Below are 15,083 nucleotides of genomic sequence, written 5' to 3'. Positions count from 1 at the left end.
GCAGAAATATAGAAAATTCTAAAGGGTTCACAAACTTTCAAGCACCACTGTAAATAAATACGTATGTATGTATAGACATGATTCATTTTTTGGAAACACATTTATTTTTCTGTCAAGGTCTTTAAGTGTGTGGAGGTTCAGCCAGTTCAAACCAATCATGGTTTCAAGAGAGCCATCATATCATGTTGTAGTTGTTGTCCACTTGTTCTTGACCTTCTCATCTCATCTCATTATTTGTAGCCGCTTTATCCTGTTCTACAGGGTCGCAGGCGAGCTGGAGCCTATCCCAGCTGACTACGGGCGAAAGGCGGGGTACACCCTGGACAAGTCGCCAGGTCATCACAGGGCTGACACATAGACACAGACAACCATTCACACCTACGGTCAATTTAGAGTCACCAGTTAACCTAACCTGCATGTCTTTGGACTGTGGGGGAAACCGGAGCACCCAGAGGAAACCCACGTGGACACGGGGAGAACATGCAAACTCCGCACAGAAAGGCCCTCGCCGGCCACGGGGCTCGAACCCGGACCTTCTTGCTGTGAGGCGACAGCACTAACCACTACACCACCGTGCCGCCCCCTGTTCTTGACCTTGATGGACAAATGTTCACAAGAGGATAGATGAAGGCTCTCTCTCCCTCCTCTCTCCCTCCAGTGCACAAGATTTGCTGTAAAACTCAGCATGGATTTGACACATTGCAGATCCCACTCTGTGTGTGTGTGTGTGTGTGTGTGTGTGTGTGTGTGTGTTTTATGGAGGTAGAAAATGACTGAATGAACCAAAGATGAACTGAGAAGCTCTATATCATAGTCAGCAGGGACAGAACAAAGTCTGATTGTCAAGGTCGTATTTTAGATTTGGATTTATATTCAAACCAGTGACAGCAGTTTAAATGTAAATTTGCATATTTGCCTCTTGGCCATGACCTGTGCTTTTTGGTTTAAGCATTTGGGCCATTTCATATGCAAGATTTCGACATGCTTCAATTTATTTTAATTCATACACTCTTACAAAACACTTCCACTGGGATGCCAGACACAGAGCTCCTTCTGCTTTTTGTACTATAATAAACAAGTAGAACTCAGAGATTCCTCCATCGCCTACAACGTCTTGAAGGACACTATTAAAGAAAAACAATTTCATACATTTGACCTTGCTGTGGCCTTGACCCTGATTGGATCTATTTCAAAATCTAATCAGTCTGCTTGCTGATTACACTGATAATTCCATATAAACCCTACAAACATTCAACCACTCGTTCTGGAGGTATCATACTAGCGAGAATCTTGGATGGACGGACAGACAGACAACCAACTCAATCTACTATCTAGAGCTCAGAAAGCTCATAAAAAGCTTCATTAACTTCAATTTTACACTTCCATGCCTGAGCGGCTACTGGTTCTGTTCTACTATAGTGAACTTCAAACATTCATGCAACATTTTAGACTGAAACTGAACAGGAGCAGCAGATAAAAGTGAGTATCTTAGCAATAAGCAAACCGCTTAGCTATTACTCGTAGTGTTGTTGTACTCGAGACCGGTCTTGAGTTAGGGCGGGGCTAGACGGATGGGGAAATTCATCCATTTTTATTGTTGAATTTTTCAATGCTAGTGATATTGACATCATTTCTGTTTCCGGTTGAGAGTACGCTGTGCACATTTTGGCTACCACTTCTCACTTTTTATTTTTCCGTTTTTCCTCCTTTTTTTGTGATTGTATGATTTGATGTTTGTTCTTTGTTTGAATGCCTTGTCTGCTGGTTGTGGTGTAGATCCATTTTGGTGTCGGTTCCCTTCAGGCCTTGGGTGATGCCTGTGCTCCTCGCTATGGACTGCAGTGAGCTTGTTGCTGTTTTAACATCTGGATTACCCAGAGCTCTGTGCAGCGATGCTTCTGTGCTTGGTGCGGTGTTCCGAGTGATGTTGCTCGCTAGGGTCACGGTGGCTGTGCAGGTGGTTTGGGACACAGCAGTGCTCTGTGTGGCGGTGCTTCTGTGCTCGCTTTGTGGATCCATGGCGTGGAGTTCCGAGCGATGTTGCCCGGTGGCGTCGCGGCGGCTGTGCAGGCAGTGTGAGACATACTTTCATGCGCCTTTTGGTGGGATTGTGGGCAGCTACACCACTGGAATTACATCCTGACCCTGTTTTGGTGGACTTTATTTTATTTTATGTTTTCTAATTGTAAAGTGACCTTGGGTGTAAGAAAGGCGTTATATAAGTTGAATTTATTATTATTATTATTATTATTATTATTATTACAAAAAGAATCTGCAACAACTGAGCAACATCCTAGGTTGTAGACCTTAAACTGTAACGTGAAATTGAAGATATTTTGTCAAAGTATCTATATTTTAAATTCTTTTGAATTTTTGTATGATTATTCCACTGTAATGGACGCGAGCTGGTAGTGACGTGCTGAACAAGGCTTTTGGAACAATGACACTTTTACAGGCAAACTGGTTTGGTAGTTTGAAGGTTTTGACCCTTTGATCCACTACAACATCTGATGGTTAATAAAAATTCCTACAGCAACTGCGCCATCCTTAAGGTTTGAACGTTTGAACATGATTTCTTTGTGTATACTCATTATATCCCCCTTTATTCACATTCAACATGTGTTTTCTTAACCTTCTAAATACTGTAAAACTGCCATATCTTGAGCATGCCAATAAATCTCTAAGTTTTCATGACACTGTTTGCTTGGCTATTCCTAATTTTTAATATTATTACCGTCAACTCACAGCAAGAAGGTTCTGGTTTGAACCTGGTGGCAGACTGGGGTCCTTCTGTGTGGAGTTTGCATGTTCTCCTCTTGCCTGTGTGGGTTTCCTCTGGGTGCTCCGGTTTCCTTCCACAGTCTGAAGACATATGAATTTGGTCAACTGGCTACTCAGTTGCCCATTGGTGTGAATGTGAGTGTGAGTGTGTGTGTGAATGGTTGTTCATCCCTGTGTTCACCCTGTGATAGATTGGTGACCTGACCAGGGGGAATCCCACCTGAAGCATGATCATTGGATGACCGGATTCAGCCACCAGCAGTTGCTCAGCTTCACAGGCATCATCAGTGCTGCCAAACCCGAGGGTCGAGCAATGTCACCAGGACTAATACATGGGTTGTCTCAACATTGTGACATCTCTTGCTGGTATATCACTGCAGAGCCATTCCTAAGGACTCAGCAGCTTGTTTTTTTCCAGGCCTGTTTTTTGTTCTGCCATTTTGTGCGGAATCATTCTACCCAGACCGTCAATGACGACATAGCTCACTCCAGCCCCGTCTAGTCCAGAAAGGACGATCTAAAGTGGGCCACCTTGCTCAATAAATGTTGCAAGCTATATACACTATATACAAGCTATATATAGAAGCGATATCCACCCTAGGAATACCGACCTATTTACCAGAAAGAATCCAAAACGGCGATTTTTGTTGAACTGCTCATTAAGGCTTAATTAGTCCATAACTTCATTAATAATTGTAATTAAGCAAATCTGGGTAGAAGTTATATGCACCACAGGCAGACCTACCTTCACGCCAGAAAGAATAAAAATTGGTGAAGAATTGAGGGAGAACAAGCGATTTTCGTGAACTGTGGATGACGCCTGACAAATGATGAACGACAGACAACAGATGGCGGATGGACGAGGGACAACACTTGATGGCATAAACTCACCACCTGTTGGCCAGATGAGCTAATAATGAGAATAATCTTTAATGCTCACACCCTATTCTCCTCAGAAAGCTCTGTTGTAGCATATTTAAATGGTGCTTGCACTTCAAGACTTTATTGGATGATATCAAAGTCAGCACTTGAGAGTGGCACAATGTGACAAGACAGACTGGCCAAGGAAGCACCAACAGGCTCCAGGAGGTTGACAAGTCTCTGCAGCATGTCGTGGGTGCTATTCCATCTGGTGTCAACTTCCTGCACCAGCTTCAGGGATTGCCTACCCATCCTTTCTTGTGCAAGGATTAGTTTCTCATTAGCCTTTGGACTGATTCTGAAGAACGGCACCACTCTCCTTAGTCTGGTATGAATATTTGCCAATACCTGGTTCCTCAGCTGCCTTCTTGACTATGAGGTAGAGGATATGGGCAAAGCAAAGCAGATGGCGTAGCCCCAGCTTTTGGATGCCTGCCACCATATTGGCAGCATTGGCAGCAACCAGAGCAGTCACCAATCCGGTGAGCCTTCAGTCAGATATGAGGTGTGATGATGCATCTTTGATGTTATCAGCAGTGTGGGGTTTTGGAAACTTTGCTGCTTCCAGAAGAACTGAGTCCAGATTTGTGTTGCAATCTGTACAACAGCGGGCGACTCCCAGATAGGACTCCATAGTCACAGATGTCCACATGTCAGCAGGGAGGCAGACAGCTCCAACATTCTGTAACTTTGCCACAGCCTTTTTTGTTCTCTGCATATTTTTCAGGCACCATTGTCTTCAGAGCGTTCCTGTTGTGTCCAGCTTTCTCACAAAAGCTCTGAAAAAGAAAAAAAAAAGAAAGCACAACTTTATTCATCACACACTTGTGAAATTCCTCTCTGCATTTAACCCATCTGAAGCAGTGAACACACACATGCACACACACATGAGCAATAAGCACACACCCATACCCAGAGCAGTGGGCAGCCATGCTAACAGCGCCTGGAGAGCAGTTAGGAGCCTCGCTCAAGGGCACCTCAGCCCAAGACCTTCCCATATTAACCTAACTGCGTGTCTTTTGAACCGTGGGGGAAACCGGAGCACCCGGAGGAAACCCACGCAGACACAGGGAGAACATGCAAACTCCACACAGAAAGGCCCTCGCCGGCCGCTGGGCTTGAACCCAGAACCTTCCTACTGTGAGGTGACCGTGCTAATCACGACACCACCATGCCGCCCTAAACCAACATTCTCCACCATGAAAGGCTGCATAATCATATAGAGGAAGGCCTCATCAAGCGCTTTCTTCCTTCCTGTAGATACACAATACGATTACCATCAATTCACATCATCAGAACCCAACGAAATGCCAGTTTTTCCATGAATGTGTGCAAGAAATACAAAATATGTACACCCCATGGAGTTCAGATGGATATAATATAGTGTAGATGTATAGACAAGTCAAAAGTGTTTGTTTGGGGTTGATTTTAAAAGCAAAATATGTCAAGACCATAAATATGATGATGGTGATGGTGATGATATCCAACCACCCAAGTATTGACTGCAAAGTCATCTAAAATTTTTTAATTGTTTTAATGCACCGTACATGCCAGGGCGGCATGGTGGTGTAGTGGTTAGCGCTGTCGTCTCACAGCAAGAAGGTCTGGGTTCGAGCCCCGTGGCCGGCGAGGGTCTTTCTGTGCGGAGTTTGCATGTTCTCCCCGTGTCCGCATGGGTTTCCTCCGGGTGCTCCGGTTTCCCCCACAGTCCAAAGACATGCAGGTTAGGTTAACTGGTGACTCTAAATTGAGCGTAGGTGTGAATGTGAGTGTGAATGGTTGTCTGTGTCTATGTGTCAGCCCTGTGATGACCTGGCGACTTGTCCAGGGTGTACCCCGCCTTTCGCCCGTAGTCAGCTGGGATAGGCTCCAGCTCGCCTGCGACCCTGTAGAACAGGATAAAGCGGCTACAGATAATGAGATGAGATGTACATGCCATTTTCCAATGTCCCGCAAGAACAATATCATGCAGACGAGATGTGATCATTTTGATGTCCTGAGGGTCACTTTTCTCTATTTTGGGACCGTTTTCCTCCCTCTTGAGGTAAACATTGAGGCCCTACGTGAACAGGAAGCAGCTGAATGTGAGGCACTTTAGCTAATTAGCATAACTATGGAACTGCATCACACCAAGATGGCGACGTGCCAAAAACATTGTGACTCTGCATCGACCTCAGAGAATTTTGAGTCGCAGGGATGTAATTTGTGGTTGACATTCGTGAATAGATCCATGACACAAAAGACGAATATTTATATCTTTTCTCTGTTACTGCATTTGTGTTATCGTTATCATTTCTTTCTCTGTTAGATCAAAACATTAGGTGTACAACTGCAGACTCAGACTCACCAATCCAAGACAAGCAAATTCTTTATCAGATTTTGCGCCTGTTTCATCCTTCTGTTGATTCCAGTGGTCGATCTGCCCCTTCATGACAACCTTTTGGTTTCCGTCGCCTTTCTGGCGCGCTTTCTAGCTGATTCATTTTCATATTTTCCTTTTGTTTTCCGCTGGCATTTAGCTGGCTGGAGAGTGGACTCCGCCATGTTTGACCATGCTGGCTTGTTTTGGTTAAAAGTAGGTCAAACACGCCCCACGGTGGTCATGTGATATTGTTGCTCACTTGCTTCGGCGATCTCCGGAATCATAAAATGCAGGACACTTTTTATCTCGGCAAAACATTTACACACAGGATACACGGTGTGTGTGTGTGTGTAGCAGCAAAACATCTTGAAACTCCAACAGCAACAGACATAGAACATTTTACCCAGAATTCAACTTCATAGTCAGAACCTTTAAAAATTTCAGATGACTTTGCAGTCAGTACCTTTAACTCTAAAAATCATTCAGGCCCAATGGATACTTATACACACAGGTAATATCACAGGTCACATCATGACCATCATGCAAATCACTTTTGTCGAGCTGCATGAATGTTTTGTGAGCTTTTGAATATTTTGCTCATAAACTCATCAGGAGCTCCACTTTTAGGCACTGACTAAATATTTATTAGCTTATATTTTCGTGGTTAACATCTGACTTTGTGCAATCTTCCTGTGTCATGTACTGCAGCAATGTTCTATTACTGTACTGTCTCATAAACATGCAGATACGGACCTGATTCTGAAAATAAATCAACAATAAATCCCATCACATGATGGTGTATTTTCATGCAAATCATTATTCTTATTCTTATAATCTGCCTGATTTTTTTTTGGCTCCGTTTTTATCCCAGTGTAATAACAGAGATATGGTGTTGCATTGAGAGCTGTTTTTGTTTCTCACATTATGTTTCACATCAAATGCAGGTTTACTGTACATCAACGCTAACACTTCATGAGATGCACGAGATGTTTATGGATCAGGGTCAGACATGAACTTGGATGTTTCTCTTTCTTTACCGGTGGAGGACACACACTTCTGCATGATCACACTGCACCAAGTCGCTCATTTTTTCACCTTGTTAGAGTTCCCGGGTTGAAAATGTTCCCCTTTGATCTCAACATATTCCACAGTTTATGATGTTTGTTGGAGCAGAAAACAGAATAAAAGCAGCACAGCAAAGACATCTGGTACCGAGAAAGGTCTCGAGTTCCGTTAAATAAATAGCTGAACAGCAGTGCAGGAGTTTAGCAGCTAAGCAGTTTCCATGGAAATATTTGAAGAACATGGACACACACACACACACACTGCTGTGTGTTGAAAATCTATTTGAGATGAATAAAAATTAATTCCCAGTGCTGCAATAATTAATATTAAAACTAATGTGGTGTTTGTTTTCCGCAGTAAACTTCTTATTATCAAGGAACAAAATAAATCTCTTCAGCTGAGACACCCTTTACAAACAAACAAACAAACAAACAAACAAACAAACAAACAAACAAACAAACAAACAGCATTTTCATACAGGAGCTCATAACCTAGTAATCTGTATGAATCAGGATTAGCACTATGTTACTTATTTATTCGTTTGTAGATTTGTTTGTTTGTTCACTTATTTTCAATAAAATCATTTTACAATTAATCTTTCTTTCCTTACTTTTTTACAATTTTTCTTTCTTTCTTTCTTTCTTTCTTTCTTTCTTTCTTTCTTTCTTTCTCTTTTTTACAATTTGTCAGTCTTTCTTTCTTTCTTTCTTTCTTTCTTTCTTTCTTTTGTCTTTCTTTCTTTCTGTCCTTACATTTTTTTTACAATTTGTCAGTCTTTAATTTTCTTTCTTTCTTTCTTTCTTTCTTTCTTTCTTTCTTTCTTTCTTTCTTTACTTTTTTACAATTTTTCTTTCTTTCTTTCTTTCTTTCTTTCTTTCTTTCTTTCTTTCCATACTTTTTTTACAATTTGTCAGTCTTTCTTTCTTTTTACAATTTTTCTTTCTTTCTTTCTTTCTTTCTTTCTTTCTTTCTTTCTTTCCATACTTTTTTTTACAATTTGTCAGTCTTTCTTTCTTTCTTTCTTTCTTTCTTTCTTTCTTTCTTTCTTTTTACAATTTTTCTTTCTTTCTTTCTTTCTTTCTTTCTTTCTTTTTACAATTTTTCTTTCTTTCTTTCTTTCTTTCTTTCTTTCTTTCTTTCTTTCTTTCCTTACTTTTTTACAATTTGTCAGTCTTTCTTTCTTTCTTTCCTTACTTTTTTACAATTTGTCAGTCTTTCTTTCTTTCTTTCTTTCTTTCTTTCTTTCTTTCTTTCTTTCTGTCCTTACATTTTTTTTACAATTTGTCAGTCTTTAATTTTCTTTTTCTTTCTTTCTTTCTTTCTTTCTTTCTTTCTTTCTTTCTTTCTTTCCTTTTTTACAATTTTTCTTTCTTTCTTTCTTTCTTTCTTTCTTTCTTTCTTTCTTTCTTTCCATACTTTTTTTTACAATTTGTCAGTCTTTCTTTCTTTCTTTTTACAATTTTTCTTTCTTTCTTTCTTTCTTTCTTTCTTTCTTTCTTTCTTTCTTTCTTTCCATACTTTTTTTTTTACAATTTGTCAGTCTTTCTTTCTTTCTTTTTACAATTTTTCTTTCTTTTTACAATCTTTCTTTCTTTCTTTCTTTCTTTCTTTCTTTCTTTCTTTCTTTCTGTCCTTACATTTTTTTTACAATTTGTCAGTCTTTAATTTTCTTTCTTTCTTTCTTTCTTTCTTTCTTTCTTTCTTTCTTTCTTTCTTTCTTTCTTTCTTTCCTTACTTTTTTACAATTTGTCAGTCTTTCTTTCTTTTTACAATTTGTCAGTCTTTCTTTCTTTCTTTCTTTCTTTCTTTCTTTCTTTCTTTCCATACTTTTTTTACAATTTGTCAGTCTTTCTTTCTTTCTTTTTACAATTTTTCTTTCTTTCTTTCTTTCTTTCTTTCTTTCTTTCTTTCTTTCCATACTTTTTTTTACAATTTGTCAGTCTTTCTTTCTTTCTTTTTACAATTTTTCTTTCTTTCTTTCTTTCTTTCTTTCTTTCTTTCTTTCTTTCTCTTTTTTACAATTTGTCAGTCTTTCTTTCTTTCTTTCTTTCTTTCTTTCTGTCCTTACATTTTTTTTTACAATTTGTCAGTCTTTAATTTTCTTTCTTTCTTTCTTTCTTTCTTTCTTTCTTTCTTTCTTTCTTTCTTTCTTTCTTTCCTTTTTTACAATTTTTCTTTCTTTCTTTCTTTCTTTCTTTCTTTCTTTCTTTCTTTCTTTCTTTCCATACTTTTTTTTACAATTTGTCAGTCTTTCTTTCTTTCTTTTTACAATTTTTCTTTCTTTCTTTCTTTCTTTCTTTCTTTCTTTCTTTCTTTCTTTCCATACTTTTTTTTACAATTTGTCAGTCTTTCTTTCTTTCTTTTTACAATTTTTCTTTCTTTCTTTCTTTCTTTCTTTCTTTCTTTCTTTCTTTCTTTCCATACTTTTTTTTTACAATTTGTCAGTCTTTCTTTCTTTCTTTTTACAATTTTTCTTTCTTTTTACAATCTTTCTTTCTTTCTTTCTTTCTTTCTTTCTTTCTTTCTTTCTTTCTTTCTTTCTGTCCTTACATTTTTTTTACAATTTGTCAGTCTTTAATTTTCTTTCTTTCTTTCTTTCTTTCTTTCTTTCTTTCTTTCTTTCTTTCTTTCTTTCTTTCCTTACTTTTTTACAATTTGTCAGTCTTTCTTTCTTTTTACAATTTGTCAGTCTTTCTTTCTTTCTTTCTTTCTTTCTTTCTTTCTTTCTTTCTTTCCATACTTTTTTTACAATTTGTCAGTCTTTCTTTCTTTCTTTTTACAATTTTTCTTTCTTTCTTTCTTTCTTTCTTTCTTTCTTTCTTTCTTTCTTTCTTTCTTTCTTTCCATACTTTTTTTTACAATTTGTCAGTCTTTCTTTCTTTCTTTTTACAATTTTTCTTTCTTTCTTTCTTTCTTTCTTTCTTTCTCTTTTTTACAATTTGTCAGTCTTTCTTTCTTTCTTTCTTTCTTTCTTTCTTTCTTTCTTTCTTTCTTTCTTTCTGTCCTTACATTTTTTTTTACAATTTGTCAGTCTTTAATTTTCTTTCTTTCTTTCTTTCTTTCTTTCTTTCTTTCTTTCTTTCCTTTTTTACAATTTTTCTTTCTTTCTTTCTTTCTTTCTTTCTTTCTTTCTTTCTTTCTTTCTTTCTTTCTTTCTTTCCATACTTTTTTTTACAATTTGTCAGTCTTTCTTTCTTTCTTTTTACAATTTTTCTTTCTTTCTTTCTTTCTTTCTTTCTTTCTTTCCTTTTTTACAATTTTTCTTTCTTTCTTTCTTTCTTTCTTTCTTTCTTTCTTTCTTTCTTTCTTTCTTTCCAAACTTTTTTTTTACAATTTGTCAGTCTTTCTTTCTTTCTTTTTACAATTTTTCTTTCTTTTTACAATCTTTCTTTCTTTCTTTCTTTCTTTCTTTCTTTCTTTCTTTCTTTCTTTCTGTCCTTACATTTTTTTACAATTTGTCAGTCTTTAATTTTCTTTCTTTCTTTCTTTCTTTCTTTCTTTCTTTCTTTCTTTCCTTACTTTTTTACAATTTGTCAGTCTTTCTTTCTTTTTACAATTTGTCAGTCTTTCTTTCTTTCTTTCTTTCTTTCTTTCTTTCTTTCTTTCTTTCTTTCTTTCCATACTTTTTTTACAATTTGTCAGTCTTTCTTTCTTTCTTTTTACAATTTTTCTTTCTTTCTTTCTTTCTTTCTTTCTTTCTTTCTTTCTTTCTTTCTTTCCATACTTTTTTTACAATTTGTCAGTCTTTCTTTCTTTCTTTTTACAATTTTTCTTTCTTTCTTTCTTTCTTTCTTTCTTTCTTTCTTTCTTTCTTTCTTTCTTTCTTTCTTTCCATACTTTTTTTTACAATTTGTCAGTCTTTCTTTCTTTCTTTTTACAATTTTTCTTTCTTTCTTTCTTTCTTTCTTTCTTTCTTTCTTTCTTTCTTTCTTTCTTTCTTTCTCTTTTTTACAATTTGTCAGTCTTTCTTTCTTTCTTTCTTTCTTTCTTTCTTTCTTTCTTTCTTTCTTTTTTCTTTCTTTCTTTCTGTCCTTACATTTTTTTTACAATTTGTCAGTCTTTAATTTTCTTTCTTTCTTTCTTTCTTTCTTTCTTTCTTTCTTTCTTTCTTTACTTTTTTACAATTTTTCTTTCTTTCTTTCTTTCTTTCTTTCTTTCTTTCTTTCTTTCTTTCTTTCTTTCTTTCTTTCTTTCTTTCCATACTTTTTTTTACAATTTGTCAGTCTTTCTTTCTTTTTACAATTTTTCTTTCTTTCTTTCTTTCTTTCTTTCTTTCTTTCTTTCTTTCTTTCTTTCCATACTTTTTTTTACAATTTGTCAGTCTTTCTTTCTTTCTTTCTTTCTTTCTTTCTTTCTTTCTTTCTTTTTACAATTTTTCTTTCTTTCTTTCTTTCTTTCTTTTTACAATTTTTCTTTCTTTCTTTCTTTCTTTCTTTCTTTCTTTCTTTCCTTACTTTTTTACAATTTGTCAGTCTTTCTTTCTTTCTTTCTTTCTTTCTTTCTTTCTTTCTTTCTTTCTTTCTTTCTTTCTTTCTGTCCTTACATTTTTTTTACAATTTGTCAGTCTTTAATTTTCTTTCTTTCTTTCTTTCTTTCTTTCTTTCTTTCTTTCTTCCTTTCTTTCCTTTTTTACAATTTTTCTTTCTTTCTTTCTTTCTTTCTTTCTTTCTTTCTTTCTTTCTTTCTTTCTTTCTTTCCATACTTTTTTTTTACAATTTGTCAGTCTTTCTTTCTTTCTTTTTACAATTTTTCTTTCTTTCTTTCTTTCTTTCTTTCTTTCTTTCTTTCTTTCTTTCTTTCTTTCTTTCCATACTTTTTTTACAATTTGTCAGTCTTTCTTTCTTTCTTTTTACAATTTTTCTTTCTTTCTTTCTTTCTTTCTTTCTTTCTTTCTTTCTTTCCATACTTTTTTTACAATTTGTCAGTCTTTCTTTCTTTCTTTTTACAATTTTTCTTTCTTTCTTTCTTTCTTTCTTTCTTTCTTTCTTTCTTTCTTTCTTTCTTTCTTTCTTTCTTTCCATACTTTTTTTACAATTTGTCAGTCTTTAATTTTCTTTCTTTCTTTCTTTCTTTCTTTCTTTCTTTCTTTCTTTCTTTCTTTCTTTCTTTCCTTACTTTTTTACAATTTGTCAGTCTTTCTTTCTTTTTACAATTTGTCAGTCTTTCTTTCTTTCTTTCTTTCTTTCTTTCTTTCTTTCTTTCCATACTTTTTTTACAATTTGTCAGTCTTTCTTTCTTTCTTTTTACAATTTTTCTTTCTTTCTTTCTTTCTTTCTTTCTTTCTTTCTTTCTTTCTTTCTTTCCATACTTTTTTTACAATTTGTCAGTCTTTCTTTCTTTCTTTTTACAATTTTTCTTTCTTTCTTTCTTTCTTTCTTTCTTTCTTTCTTTCTTTCTTTCTTTCTTTCTTTCTTTCCATACTTTTTTTTACAATTTGTCAGTCTTTCTTTCTTTCTTTTTACAATTTTTCTTTCTTTCTTTCTTTCTTTCTTTCTTTCTTTCTTTCTTTCTTTCTTTCTTTCTTTCTTTCTTTCCTTACTTTTTTTTACAATTTGTCAGTCTTTCTTTCTTTCTTTCTTTCTTTCTTTCTTTCTTTCTTTCCACAACATGATGTGTAAAATTTGCCCTGACAGTCAGGGAAAATATTGGCACCCTTGTGCTCCTCTGTTCATGATGAAGTGGGAAGTCTGTGAGCTGTAAGTATCAGAACTCCATCTGGACGCTCCTCATCTTCTTTTATTCTGCAGCTAATTTACTGCACAGACTTCAGTGATATGTGGTTTGTATGGGGTGTGAGTTCGAACCCACTCTCAGGAAGAATCAGTCAATACGAAACTTAAAAGAACAAGTTAAAAAAAGCCCCATGGACGGAAAGCACTCAGTCCATGACTATTGGTTCAGTTTGTTTCTGGAAACATCAAGGGAGCTCGTTTTTCTGAAATTAGCTCAGCTACTGGTCCATTACTGAAAACCAGTCAGTGAATGTCGTCGTGATGGTCCATCCCAACACTGCAGCTGTCTCAGAGCCTCATGTCCAGCTGTTTCTGAAGGTAAATCCTTGTAACTTGTAAGCGGCGCTCCATGAACTCATATCTGCCCGGGTATTAACTGTTCACCTGACTGTTTGATGGCTTCTTCCCTGGATTTCTGTTGCTTCAGCAAAAAGCTCTGCATGCCTGAGAAGTGCAGAAACAGTGTGTGTTATTACAGTTTGTTTTAGCTCATAAATAAATACAGCGCTGAGAAAGGCCTCGGGTTACTTACAGTGTGGTGTGATGTCGAGTGCAGGTTTTTAAAGTCGATAGATGTAGGAAGAAGCAGCAGCAAGGAAACGTAATAACTGGAGCTTTAACTGAAATTTGATGAGTATGTACTTACAGTACAATACGGAAAAAAATCATTTTAGTTAAGCATTTTCATTTTTGTGTACTTTTTTCCAGCCATTGGCTTATTTAGACTGATAACAGATTATTGGCGGCACGGTGGTGTAGTAGTTAGTGCTGTCGCCTCACAGCAAGAAGGTTCCAGGTTCGAACCCAGCGGTCGGCGAGGGCCTTTCTGTGTGGAGTTTGCATGTTCTCCCCGTGTCTGCGTGGGTTTCCTCCGGGTGCTCCGGTTTCCCCCGCAATCCAAAGACATGCAGGTTAGGTTGACGTGGGGCGGCCTTGGGCTGAGGTGCCCTTGAGCGAGGTACCGAACCCCTGACTGCTCCCCGGGTGCTCTGGTGTGGCTGCCCACTGCTCTGAATGTGTGTGTGTGTGTGTGTGTTCACTGCTTCAGATGAGTTAAATGCAGAGGATGAATTTCACTGTGCTTGAAGTGTGCATGTGACGAATAAAGGTTTCTTCTTCTTTCTTCTGCTTATTACATAGGATCCGAATGCTTTAGTGGGAAATACACCACTGGTATTTTTCATCCAAGCGCCATCCGGGACATGGAGAACAAAAACTGTGACATAAATCTCTATCTGTCACTCGTGAGGAAATCGATGAATTGTTTTGATAAATTTGGGGACTTTTTGTTTGTGAATGTGTCGATATAATAAAAAGAAAATCACACGTTGGCTTGAAGATATGAAGTTTATCTTCTCATGTTGAAAAACTCGCATTTTTCATACAAAATACATTACGGATCTGAGTGACATCTGATCTTATCTAATGATCTCATCTCATCTCATTATCTGTAGCCACTTTATCCTGTTCTACAGGGTCGCAGGCAAGCTGGAGCCTATCCCAGCTGACTACGGGCGAAAGGCGGGGTACACCCTGGACAAGTCACCAGGTCATCACAGGGCTGACACAGACACAGACAACCATTCACACTCACATTCACACCTACGCTCAATTTAGAGTCACCAGTTAACCTAACCTGCATGTCTTTGGACTGTGGGGGAAACCGGAGCACCCGGAGGAAACCCACGCGGACACGGGGAGAACATGCAAACTCCGCACAGAAAGGCCCTCGCCGGCCACGGGGCTCGAAACCGGACCTTCTTGCTGTGAGGCGACAGTGCTAACCACTACACCACTGTGCTGCCTGAATTTATTATAACAAAGATAAAAATGAATAATGTCAGTTGAAATATATACAAACAGTGAGATGTGTGTGTGTGAGTGTGTTGTGGTGAAGACAAAAGATTAGCTTTGTGTGCTAATTAAGATGTGTTTGTGTGTGTGTGAGGCCTGGTGGCCACGTGTTTCTAAGTAACACAAGAGAGTTAGCTTTGGTTGCTAAGACAAAGGAATGCTAGCTAGGGTGTGTTTGTGCGTGGGGGAGTTGACAACATGTGTGTGTGGGGGGAGGATGATGACCTCGTGGTCCCTTGAGACAATACAATTAGCCCTGGATGCTAATGAAACAAAATAATTAGCCATAGCAGCTAATTCCACTGAAATCTTGATGAGGTCAAAATGTGTAATAATGAAGTTAAGGGTTAGAAAGGAATAGGGAGAGA

Source organism: Neoarius graeffei, chromosome 25, assembly GCF_027579695.1.
Source record: "Neoarius graeffei isolate fNeoGra1 chromosome 25, fNeoGra1.pri, whole genome shotgun sequence".
Lineage (NCBI taxonomy): Eukaryota > Metazoa > Chordata > Actinopteri > Siluriformes > Ariidae > Neoarius > Neoarius graeffei.
Note: the sequence above shows the minus strand (reverse complement) of the source record.